This window comes from Fukomys damarensis, unplaced genomic scaffold (genome assembly GCF_012274545.1).
Source record: "Fukomys damarensis isolate Sample0158 unplaced genomic scaffold, DMR_v1.0_HiC HiC_scaffold_39, whole genome shotgun sequence".
Taxonomy (NCBI): domain Eukaryota; kingdom Metazoa; phylum Chordata; class Mammalia; order Rodentia; family Bathyergidae; genus Fukomys; species Fukomys damarensis.
Genome location: NW_022900951.1, coordinates 92335379 through 92347092, shown reverse-complemented (window position 1 = coordinate 92347092; position 11714 = coordinate 92335379). Strand labels below are relative to the sequence as shown.

Here is an 11714-nt window from a genome sequence, read left to right as displayed (position 1 = left end):
GAAATCCTTATAAGCATTAAAGGAGGTGGGCAACACTGTATGAGAAATAATTAACCATTTTCTTGGAGAAACTGTGGAGGGAAGGGAGTATACTTGACTATTTAAAATGGATACATTTATTACTTAAATCCTTTTGTAATGAGGCTATATTTGTTATTAATGTAAATATATTGAAAATAAACCAAAAATTCAAAATAGTCCAGTAAAAGGGGTCATGACCTTTAATGCTCCAGATTTCTGGCTTTGAGACCATATTTTTTGCTTATTTTTAGCAGAATGAAGTATTTACAAAATATAGTGAATTATGATGTGTTTTCCTCCTCAGCTTAAAAACTGCTATGGAATAATTGCTTTGATACACCACATGAATATCAGTGAGGAAAGACATTAGAGACCCTAGCAAAGTAGAATGGATAGTAACAGATCAAAAGATGGATTGAATTTTAAAAGAAAGCTCCAGCTTAAATACTGTAAGGAAAGCTGTCAGGAAGCAAAAGTCAGATCCTTGTACTCCTAGGTCTTTGACAGCACATGAATATTTGCTTTAGCTCTTGAATGCCAAAAAATCCTTTTGCGGATCTGCAAGCTGTTTATAGCTCTTTGTAGGCTTGCCTTCTTTCCTAGTAGGTAGTGACAGATGACATTTTGGAGCACAACACACATGTCTCTGTTCTCTTTCTGCAATCAGAATGTCCACAATTACCTATTAGAAATAACTGCAATCTTAATGTACATGGCATGAAAAAAAGACATCACAAAAGGGATATGTGACCATGGTCTCAAAGCAATTTCTTCACCCTCTGGCTAAAATATGCTTGAGCTGCTGAGGAACACAGGATGACATTTTATGCATAAAATCTCCTCTTCTGGGGGAAAAAATCTTTCACCTAAAAGGATTGATATTTTAGTATCCCCCCCCATTACATTTATTGGTAAATTTAAAGCAAACAATACAGTTACATTTTTCATTGGGATTGTGTACCTTTACATGATATTTCTTGGTTCTCATTTTTCCCCCATACCCCTTCCCTCCCTTCACCCCCTTCACCCCCTTCACCCTTCCTTATTTACAAAGAATTTGTTTCCATTTTTTCCTGTTTTCACATTTTTCCTTTTCCCTTATTTCCTTTTCCTTCCCCTTCCCACTTCCACTTTAGCCATTTTCTTCCTATTTCACACTCCCAATTATACCATTTGAAACTTATTTACATGTTTAGTTGTCCCTTCCCTCCCTTCACCCCCTTCACCCCCTTCACCCTTCCTTATTTACAAAGAATTTGTTTCCATTTTTTCCTGTTTTCACATTTTTCCTTTTCCCTTATTTCCTTTTCCTTCCCCTTCCCACTTCCACTTTAGCCATTTTCTTCCTATTTCACACTCCCAATTATACCATTTGAAACTTATTTACATGTTTAGTTGTTCACACCAGAGAAACTATTCAGTATTTACTCAAGTGTGTCCTATTTATTTCACTTAAGAGTATAGCCCCAATGTGCACTAGTTTCTCATTCTTTATGGCTGAATAGTACTCCATTTTATAGAAAAACCACATCTTTCTTATCCAGTCACCAACTGATGGGCAATTGGGCTGTTTCCAAGTTTTAGCTATTACAAACTGTGCCACTATAAACATAGGTGTGCATATATCACTGTGGTATGATTCTTTTCATTGTTTTGGAAAGATACCCAGCAGATGGATAGTTGGGTCAAATGGAACCTCTAATCCTAGTTCTTTGAGGTATCTCCATATTGATTTCCACAGTGGTTGCACCAGTCTGCACTCCCACCAACAATGAAGAAGGGTTCCTTTCTCCCTGCAACCCCGCCAGCATTTGTTACTGGTTGACTTCTTGATAGCAGCCATTCTTTGTGGGGTGAGGTGGAATCTCAGTGTTGTTTTCATCTGCATCTCTCAGGTGACCAGTGATGTTGAATGTTTTTTCATATATTTATTTGCTGATTTTATTTCTTTGTCTGAGAAATGTCTGTTCATTTCAGATGCCCATTTTTGAATCTGGTCTTTGTATTTGGGGGGATCTGATATTTTGAGTTCTTCAAAATATTTTTTTGGACAGGTGTAGTATTTAGTCGAAATATATTTGTCTAATATCTACAAAGTGTGAACAACTGGTCTTAGGAAAGCAGACAAAAGGCACAAATTTAGTATTACTACAGCAAAACGTTCATGCTACTGGATTTTATAAATATCATTGGAATTGCACAGTAAAAAATAAAGCATTCAGCAAAAACCAAATATTTTTTCCCTTGCTATTTGCTTTGGTCATGTCTATGACCTCATTTATAATGGCCAAGGGCTGAAATTCATCTGAAACCATAGAACATTTATGCAGGCATGACGTATATTTTAATCACAGCGGCTTTCTTGCAAAGTATGAGTCAAACCATAAAGGTGCACATATCTACAAAAATCTACAAGAAATTCCTTTTTCCCCAAATTAAATACAAGATTGAGGTGTGATTGAGCATATTTTCTATGCATGCATGTATTTAATTTCTAAAGCCCTTTTTCTCTTCAAAAATGTAGTGAAATCACTATATGATTTGGTTTTTTCTGCTGTTAAGGAAGCAGCTTCTGAAAAATGTATGACTGGTGCTTTGTGCATAAGAAATCATCAGAAAGATGGGAAAAAAATCCCAGTGGAGGCTGGTTCTAGGTTCTCTCAGAGGAGTTCCATCCTGGAAAGCTCTGGCATTAATCTCCAGCAGCTTCCTACCCACCCTTGTCATTCAGCAGGGAAGTTTACCTTTCTTGGGTGTAGACAAAGACCAAAATAGAGAGGTGAAAATCACAATAATTATGAAATTATTGCCATCCATACTTCTACCAGCAGTGAGCCACTTTCTGCTACAGGGACGTCAACTAAACCATGCCAATTTAAACCTCATCTCGACAGGAGTAGACTAAGTGAAAACATCTTTTAAGTGCAAAACATTTTTTGGCAAAATGAAAAATAGAAAACTTAAACCTCATTGATAAAAAGGAGCTCATGATTACCCCCTTCAAATCTTGGTGAATGCAGTATTTACATGTGTAGTAATACTCAACAGACGTATACATAGTGCATGTGTGAACATATACAGTGTCACATGTGCCCCAAGTGGCTCTTGAATAAATTCAGTCTTCTAGCAGAGTTGGGATCCTCTTTTCACAGTATATAATTTCTCTGAAACTATTTCTTCGATGCTAACAGGAATTCTCAATGCCAATAGAACCTTGATACTGCACCACTTTAATTCCTACAAAAACAGGCCTCTTTGGGAAAGCTCCTCACCATCACCCCATCAGTGTGCCTTCCAGAGGGGGTTGAAGTATACCCAGCCATCACCCTCCTGGATAAAATATTTCGGTTGCCATGATGTGCGGAGGCTCTCCCGCTTCCCTTCCCCTATCCATTGTTTCTCTTCCAGCCGTCGCTTCTGCTCAGTGGCTGCATTGATGTCCCCTAGGCACAAGTATCGAGTCACCTCCTGCCAGAGATTCCTGGACTCCATGGGCCCCTGTTTCTCCAGAAGCCTGATCTTCTTTGGATACACTGGTGCGGTGGTTGTGTCTATGACTTTGGTTTCCCAGTTGCTGTAGGTGAACTCCAAGATACCGTTCCACTCCCTGTGAGCTATACAGACAATAGTGTTGGTCAGATTGTGCTGTACTTCGGCTGTGACCCTGTGGACTTTTCCTCCGTAGAAGAGCTTTGTGTAGAATATCACCATTGCCAAGTACCCAGTCTTGGTGCAGTTGATGCTGACTTTTCTTCCAAACTCCACCCATGGGATGGTGAGGATGGACCGGGCATAGGCACTGGGCAGGGTGAAGACATACTCCTCCCCTTGCTCCAAGAGCTTCTGCTCACCTTCCCCTATCATAGAGACCCCATAGACATGCCCATGATCTTGCTTTTGGTCCATACATGAGTGTTGACACACAGTCTCTTCTCCTTGCACTCAAATTAAAACTAGGAGATGGGAGGGTGATGGGACACTTGCTCAGCTACAAACCGTAGCTTGTAGCTTTTAGAAGGGTCCTCATACACCGGGTGTTCCTGACAGCCAGCAGAAGAGGGTGAAGCAGTCCTCTTTGGCTTGACCCTGTCCCTGCAAACTTCCCAGGAGCAGTGAAGTGTCTCCCCAATGATGGCGTTGTACGGCTTCCTGGCCAAAGCCCCCTTTTGGCCCTCATGGAAGGCTCTGAGATAATACTCCACCAAACAAATGACTCCTCAGGTGTGGCCCCAGCATTGATGGCCAGCAGCAGGTGAGGGTGTGCCATAAAGTCTACATACATGTCCAGCAAAGATCGCTTCTCTAGAATAAAAGTGGGAGCACCACCTTGGTTAAATCAATCCCAAGTTTGAGCTGTGAGATTAGATGAAGAATTACACTGAGCTGATCCTCCATGACACCCAATTCTGTTTCTTCCTTATCTTCATTGCCAGTTTTCTGATCTTCGAACAAAACCAGTTCAGGGCCTGATTTTGGCTCTGGCTCCAGCTGTAAGGTTTGTTCATCCTCGGTGGAGTTTGGTAAAATTGCCCAGGTTATGTTGGCACTGGCTGATGGTAAAGAGCTCAGTGTCCCATTTTTCAGCTGCTCTGTGGAATATGACTTGGACCCATGCCATCCCAGGATGTTTTTTGAAGGCCCCGGCTTGTGGCTGGGGGCAGCCCCCTGGTGCACACTCTGCTGAAGCAGGCTGAGGCACTCCCCGAGGCAGCTGAGTGTGGTGGCAGAGGTAGCTTTCAGTTGCAGGCTGGATCCTGGCACGGACTAAGTGGTGTGCACTAGGTTATTCTGCTGCCCTTCCACCTGGCTCATCATCTCTCCGACTTCATGAAGCTGGACAGGATACTGACTCTTGGCTCTTAGGGGGGCTGCAGGTGACTTGTGATGCATGATTGTGACCACACAGGCCTCCCCTCCCCCTCAATGAGGTGTCTCTGGCTATAGGGAGATGCAGAATTGGGTATTCCATGGGGGAGCAAAGTGAAGCTTTGGCTCCGGGAGCTTGGAGTACTCTTCAAATTTGTTTCCATGTGGTATTTGGCACAAGCTCGGAGCTGAGTCACCCAAAACTGTTTCTCTTTTGCATGAGCAGCTCTCAGTTTATACATCTCTCTGCTAGCAGAGTACATGACTCAGGGACACTGTGGCTCCAGACAAAGAGGGGGCTCCTTGAGACTTCTGGTGTTTGCTCTGCTCATTCACAAAATACTGCAGGATGCCAGACTCAAAATCCAGCACAAAGTACCTGGGGTTCCTTGGTATGGGCTAAGTTCAGGGCTCTACTTTAAGTCTGAACAAGCATCAAGTTACTGAAAAAGATCCTGATACTGGCTCAAGTCCTAGGGTAAAGGTGGTGGGCATCTCCCGCTAGTGTCCTCCATGAAGATTGAGATGAGAAGCTGCATGTGGAGGCCAGGAGATACAATCCCAGGCATAATTGGCCCCATAGCTCAGCTCTGCCCTCAAACACCCAACAGGGTCAGGCTGTAAGCTCCACTATCCCTGCCTCAGTGAGACCTCTGGCTTTCTTTTCTTTTCTTTTTTTTTTTTTTGTACCAGGGATCGAACTCAGGTCCTTGTGCTTGCGAGGCAGGTGACAGAACCACTGAACTAATTCCCCAGCCCTTTGAGTTCTTTATATGTTCTAGATAGTAGTTGTTTTTTTGAGGAGTAGGTGGTAAAAAGGTTTTGCTGCATTGTAGGTTGTCTCTTAGCTCTGTTGGTTTCTCTTGCACTGCAAAAACTTTTAATAGGATGAGATCCCAGTTGTTGATTCTTTGTGTAAATTCTCCTGCTGCTGAGGATTTGTTCATAAAGTCTTTTCCTATGTCAATGTCTACCTAACTTATCTTTCAGCAAGTTTAGTGTTTCTGTTTTGATATCTAGATCTTTAATCCAGTGGATTTTAGTTTAGTATACCTCATTTCCCCCAGAGTTTACCTTTGGTGGGGTGGAAGTCTGTTTGTGCCTTGTTTGAATGTCTTTTCATTTCTATTTTTGTTTTTGGTACTGTCCTTTGTTTAATTCCTGGGTTAATAGTGTGATATTCCAGATATAGTTGGTCTTTAAATTTTGGATCTCTAATGACTGAGTCCAAATCATTTTCATATATCAGGAAGGACAACTGGTTAGATCAATCATGACACCTTAGCCCAAATGATACAATCAGCAACACTATAGTAACAAGCACAGCTTAGAAAATGAAAATTTGTTGTAGTTATGAATCTATCACCTTTAACTGTGTGAATGAAATCAAAATCGAGCACCAGCCCAAAATATGTTTATAGTGAATAAACTCTTTAATATAGCAACTTTACCCTTCAGATTGGGGATGAGAAGGAGTTGGGGAGGGAAGGATAGATAGGATAGAAAAAGGTTAGAAGTGAGTTCAGAGGACAGAGGAAGATCACAAAAACTCTGGGAAGCTTTTGAAGAGAAGAGGAGAAGAGAGAACAAAATATACACAAGAACAGAACAAGCAACAGCAATAGAGAGGCTAGAGACATAATCATTTTCTTCTAAAACTAATGGCAATTGAGAGCAGGAAAAAGAGAAGAAAAGGAAAAGAAAGAAAATAAATTAGGGTTAGAATAGGAACATGAACAAATAGGCAGAGAGATGAAGATCACAGTGGAAAAGAGCGAGAAAGAAAAGAAGATAAGAAAAGGAAGATTTAAAAATGAAAAAAATTGATAATATAAATAGATAAAATTTTTTAAATGTTTAAAGATAAGAGAAAAATATTACTTTGAAAATAAAAGATAGAAACAGAGGGCCTCCTTCAGGGTATGCCTCTGTTGACACAATAGACAGCGTGGGCGGGAGTGTGCAGATCTAAGTTAATTAGTTTCAACAAGCCAGCAGCTGTCCCCTGAGGTTCAGGCTGATTTCTGGCTGCGAGGCCCAAGTTGAGATCTCTGTCCTCCTGCTGGGTTGAACTCTGCAAGGTTCTACTTTAGGTTCCAGCTGTCTTTCCCCTGAAGTTAGACCAGGTTCCTTTGTGAGGTGCTGGTCCCTCTGATTTACCAACTATGCCTTTATCGCAGAGATTTTCCTCATTTTTGCAGTGGGCTTCAGTTTTCATGTAGGAGCCTCACAGATGTCCTCTTTCTCTAGTTGGGGGGGCACGCACACTGCTCTGTTGGCGTTCACAAGTCTGGGCTCCTCTGCTGTACTGGGCTGAATGGCTGCACCTACCAGAGGGTCTCGCGCTGCTTCTGAGATCCTCTGTTGCTCTGTGATGAAGAGGCAGGCTGACCAGAGGTTGGCAAGCTGCTGCCGGTCTTGTCTGCTGTGCTGGGCCAAATGACAAGATTTTAGTATTTCTATCAAACCAGCTCCTTTATTCATTGATTAGTTTATTGACTAGACAGACTCTACTTCTAATTCTGTATTTTTTGGGCAGTTGTATTTGCACTTCTGATTTGTATGGTTTGCTTAATTAAAAATATGAAGTATTGTCTTCAAATTCTTTTCCACATTCTGATTTTCAATGTCTAAGCCTTGAGGATTTTTCTTCAGAGTCCAGCAGCGTTGTCCTCTATCACAACCCTAGCACACTCCCACACACTCCATCCTCAAGGCCATCATCTGGATCTGTTGTGTGCATTTTCTGGTCCTTGAGCACCAGGCTACCATTCCCACTTGGAATGTGGAAGTAGAGGTACAGGATGGAATGCCCTGTTTCAGCCATCAGTGCTGCCAAGTTGCTCTGTTTTGAGATGTTGATGGCAACAAGACAAAGTTGGGTTCCATTGAAAAGGGACTGGGAAGGCCCAGGGTTTAGGAGGAAATTGGCTATCCTGTGTCATCTCACCATGCTGGACTTTATGGAAGGGTGTAGGAGCTGCCCCATCCTAAGGACTGTTGGTGAGCCAGGTCTTCCTTTAAGTCAGCTGAAAAACCTCACAGCAGCCTCTTCTGGTTAGTGATCGACTCAGACAGCTCTGCTTTGTATCTTACCTACTGTGACAAGATTTTAGAAACTTCCAGGTGACAAGCATCCCTCCACAACATTCACCTTTTTAGGTAAGTGCTCTAGGTCTTGGAACCTGGTAGGTAGTGGAAATCTTTCTGGAGAGCCTGTAGAAGATGAGCCTGTGTCACTAGCATGAGAATGGCCATCAGGGTCTCAGACTGATGCTGATCCTGGAAATGGCCACTTGGTCCTCTGGGCATGGTGCCACCTTGGCCAGTCAGGGTCATTCTATTCTAGTCTTTTTAATGTAAAATGAATAATTGCCTATGCTTTTCAAAGAAGAGGCATATTTTAGGCTTGAATGCAATAAAAATCTTTAAGTTAAAAAAGACTTTAAAATCCTTATTGTAATTTTTGGCAAAATATTCTCAATTTTTGTAAAGTTATTTTTGTGTAACTTTTCACGTATTGAAAACCAACTATCTTCATTTTATGTTTTCTTTTTCTGTTTTGGTTTTTTGAGACAGGGTCTCACTAAGTAGTTCAGACTGCCCTGTAACTCACTATGTAGCCCAGGCTGGCCTCGAACTCACAGCGATCCTCCTGCCTTAGCCTCCCGAGTGCTGATATTACAGGCATGTGCCACCATGCTCGGCTTCATTTTATGTTTTCTAAAGTGCAGCTCTATGAATATTGTTGTGAGTTGTAAAGCAAAGTGCACTTATGGGACCAACTGATGGCAGCATTCAGGAGATGATAAGCAAAGCCATGAAATTGCACCCTGTGTCATTTGGGAGGCTGGTGGGCTTGAGTTGCTAAGCCATGCTGCACAACTGTTTTCCTAAGCTCTTATCTATACTGGCTTTTGAGTGATTGTTTTCCTTTTTGCTCCAAGTTTATTTTGGATGTCTTTGAAAAATTATCATTTTCAGAGATTTGAGAAAAGCGGAAACTGTTGTCTTGGCTCCAATTCATAGCACCAAATATGTAATTGCCAATGGAGTTATGGTTCTCCTTTTCTCCTTGAGGACATAAGTACTGAAAAGAGACCTGGCTCACACTAATTGCTCTTACCCATCTGATACACATTTGCTGACATAATATGATTAGCAAAATAGCTTTAGTATGCTGTTGCAGCAATATGGTCGTAGAATTTGTATTTATTCCACAGGCCCTCCTTCTACGTCATTACTTCATTCAGGACTACTTTTTTATTTGTAAAGGAAAAAAATATTACACTTAGTTTGTAGTTAAGTGGCGCCACCATATTAATTGTTTTCTATTCAGCTTTACTTTCAACTTCATAAAAGCTGACCTTTCCTGAACTAGAAATATTCCAAGTTGTCTTATTCCTTAAGACAATATAACACCCAGGCCTTCCTGTTTCCAGTCTAGCTATTACTATAATTCAACTAGCCAGGAGGTGGTACAACCCAGTTAGCCTGTGAGCCCCAAGAAATGTCTAATTTCATTAACCATATTAATCTTGTGTAAAGGTTTATAATTTGAATAATGCTCTTTTAGTAGACTTGCTTTCCAGTGTATGCCTAAAAAATGAAGATACTATGGAAAACAAAGAATAAAAAAAAAAAAACCAGTAGGGAAAGGGGCTGATCCTTAGAAGTGTTCACCACATTCCCTCCAGGTCTGTTTTTAGCATTTGACTACACAATCTGTTTTAGTCTAGATAAATTATTGCTTCACACAGATCATCACTTTTTCCACTCATCTCAAAACCATAAATCATCATCTCCAAAGTATGTTTTGCCTTATGCTGTGCTTTGTAAAGAATACACCCAGGGTTGGAAGTGAAATACGTATCAGAAACTGAGACTACCAAATTTTTTTTCATGGATGTTCCTCAAGTTCAATTGTATATATTCATGCTTCCGCCACATGCGGTTCTTTCCCTTTTGTCTAAAATATCCCTTGATTCCCTTGTATAACTGTAAAGTCCTTTGAGATTCAAATCAAGCGTCATCACTTCTAAAAGGTATTGTTTCACTTTACTACATAGGTAATAAATGATTCAATAACTCTCATTTTTAGTATTTCCAGTGAGCCATGAAGTGTACTATTTTGAAGTTATTATCCTTCCTGACTATCCCCGTTATTATTTAATTCTCATATTATGAGGTAGATGTTAACTCAGTTAAACAAAGAGGAATTTTCAGCTTGAGATGAAGTATCTTCTTAAGACTACACAGCTATTATATAGTACTGGCTGGATGAGACCAGATCCCCTTGTGGTCTTCCCAGATCTGGTTCTTATGCAGCCCGCCCCAGTGGCAATGATTCTGCTAAGTATCATATTATTGGGCTGGGGATTTAGCTCAGTTGTGCCTCTGTCTGCCTTGCAACTGCAAGGTCCCAAGTTTGCTTCCTGGTACCAAAAAACAAACAAATATCATATTCTTCATTAGTCTACAAGTTTGTTTGTTTTTCAGTATTAGAGATCTAACCCAGAATGTTTCACTGGGTTACACATGAGGGCCTTTATTTATTTATTTTTCCTCACTGAGTTTATTGGTACATTTTAGGTATACAGTACAGTTACATTAATTATTCAGATCTTGTACCTTTACATGACAGGTCTTGGTTCTTATTTTTTCCCCTTGTCCTTGCCCTCCCTTCACCCCTCCTCCCTCCCCCTTTACAAATACTTCATTTCCATTTCTTCATTTTCTCATATTTTTTCTTTTCCCTTATTAGGGCCTTTATTTTTTATTAAAACACTTTTATTTATTTATTAATACATGTTTGCAGTACATAATGTTTACATTCCTTGTAGGGGATTGGTACATGTACAAAATACATATTAATTCCTTCTACTCATTCCTTGTCCCTTTCCTCCCTTCCCTCTTCATACATCTCTTGATCCCTTTTTCTTTCTTTTTTTGTGGTACACTTAGCCATTTATTTTTTATTTTGAGACTGAGTCTCATTAAGTTACTGAATTACCTAGGAGAGGATCCAGCTTGGGAGCTTCCTGCCTCAGTCTCCCAGAATGCTGTGGAAACATGAATACAACACTCCTCCTGGCTCATGCACAAGTATTTATACTATTGTTAAATGAATATTTATCAAAATTTGGAAAATTTAAAAATATTTTTATTTTAAATATATTCCAAATATTATGATTTCTAATATTCCAGATATATTGATTTCCAATGTAACTTCATCTTTTCACAGAACATACTTATCTATGATTTCTGTTCTTTTAAATTTGCTAAAGTTTGGTTAATAGCTCAAAACATGGCCTACCTTGGCAAATGCTCATGTGGTTATATTTTATGTACACTTCAAAGAATGTGTTTTCTTCTGTTGTTGGGTGGTGTGCTCTAAATTAAATTTAAATGGGAAGAAAGGAGCTAAAGGTGTAGGGAAGGTGGGATGGGTAGGGGAAGAGTAAAAAGGGAAAAGAAAAAAATGTGAGAGAATGAAAAGATGAAAATAAAGTGTTTGTAGATGGGGAGGGGAGGAGGGGGTGAAGGGAGGGCAGAGGTAAGGGGAAAAAATGAGAATCAAGACTTGTCATGCAGAGGTACAAGATCCCAACAATGAATGTAACTGCACTGTATCCCTAAAATGTACCAATAAACGCAATTAAAATTAAAAAAAAATTAAATTTAAAATAAATTTAAGGGCCGGGGATTTAGCTCAGTGGTTAGGTGGCCTGCCTTGCAAGCGCAAGGACCTCTGAGTTCAATCCCTGGTACCAAAAATAAATAAATAAATAAAATAAAATAAATAAAAGTTATATCCTTGGCTGTTG

The 11714-nt window shown here is 40.2% G+C and overlaps 1 pseudogene; it reads right to left on the bottom strand.

Moving 5' to 3' along the window:
• Window positions 1-2677: 2677 nt before the first annotated feature.
• LOC104847619 lies at window positions 2678-7371 on the bottom strand (annotated as a pseudogene).
• Window positions 7372-11714: the final 4343 nt, after the last annotated feature.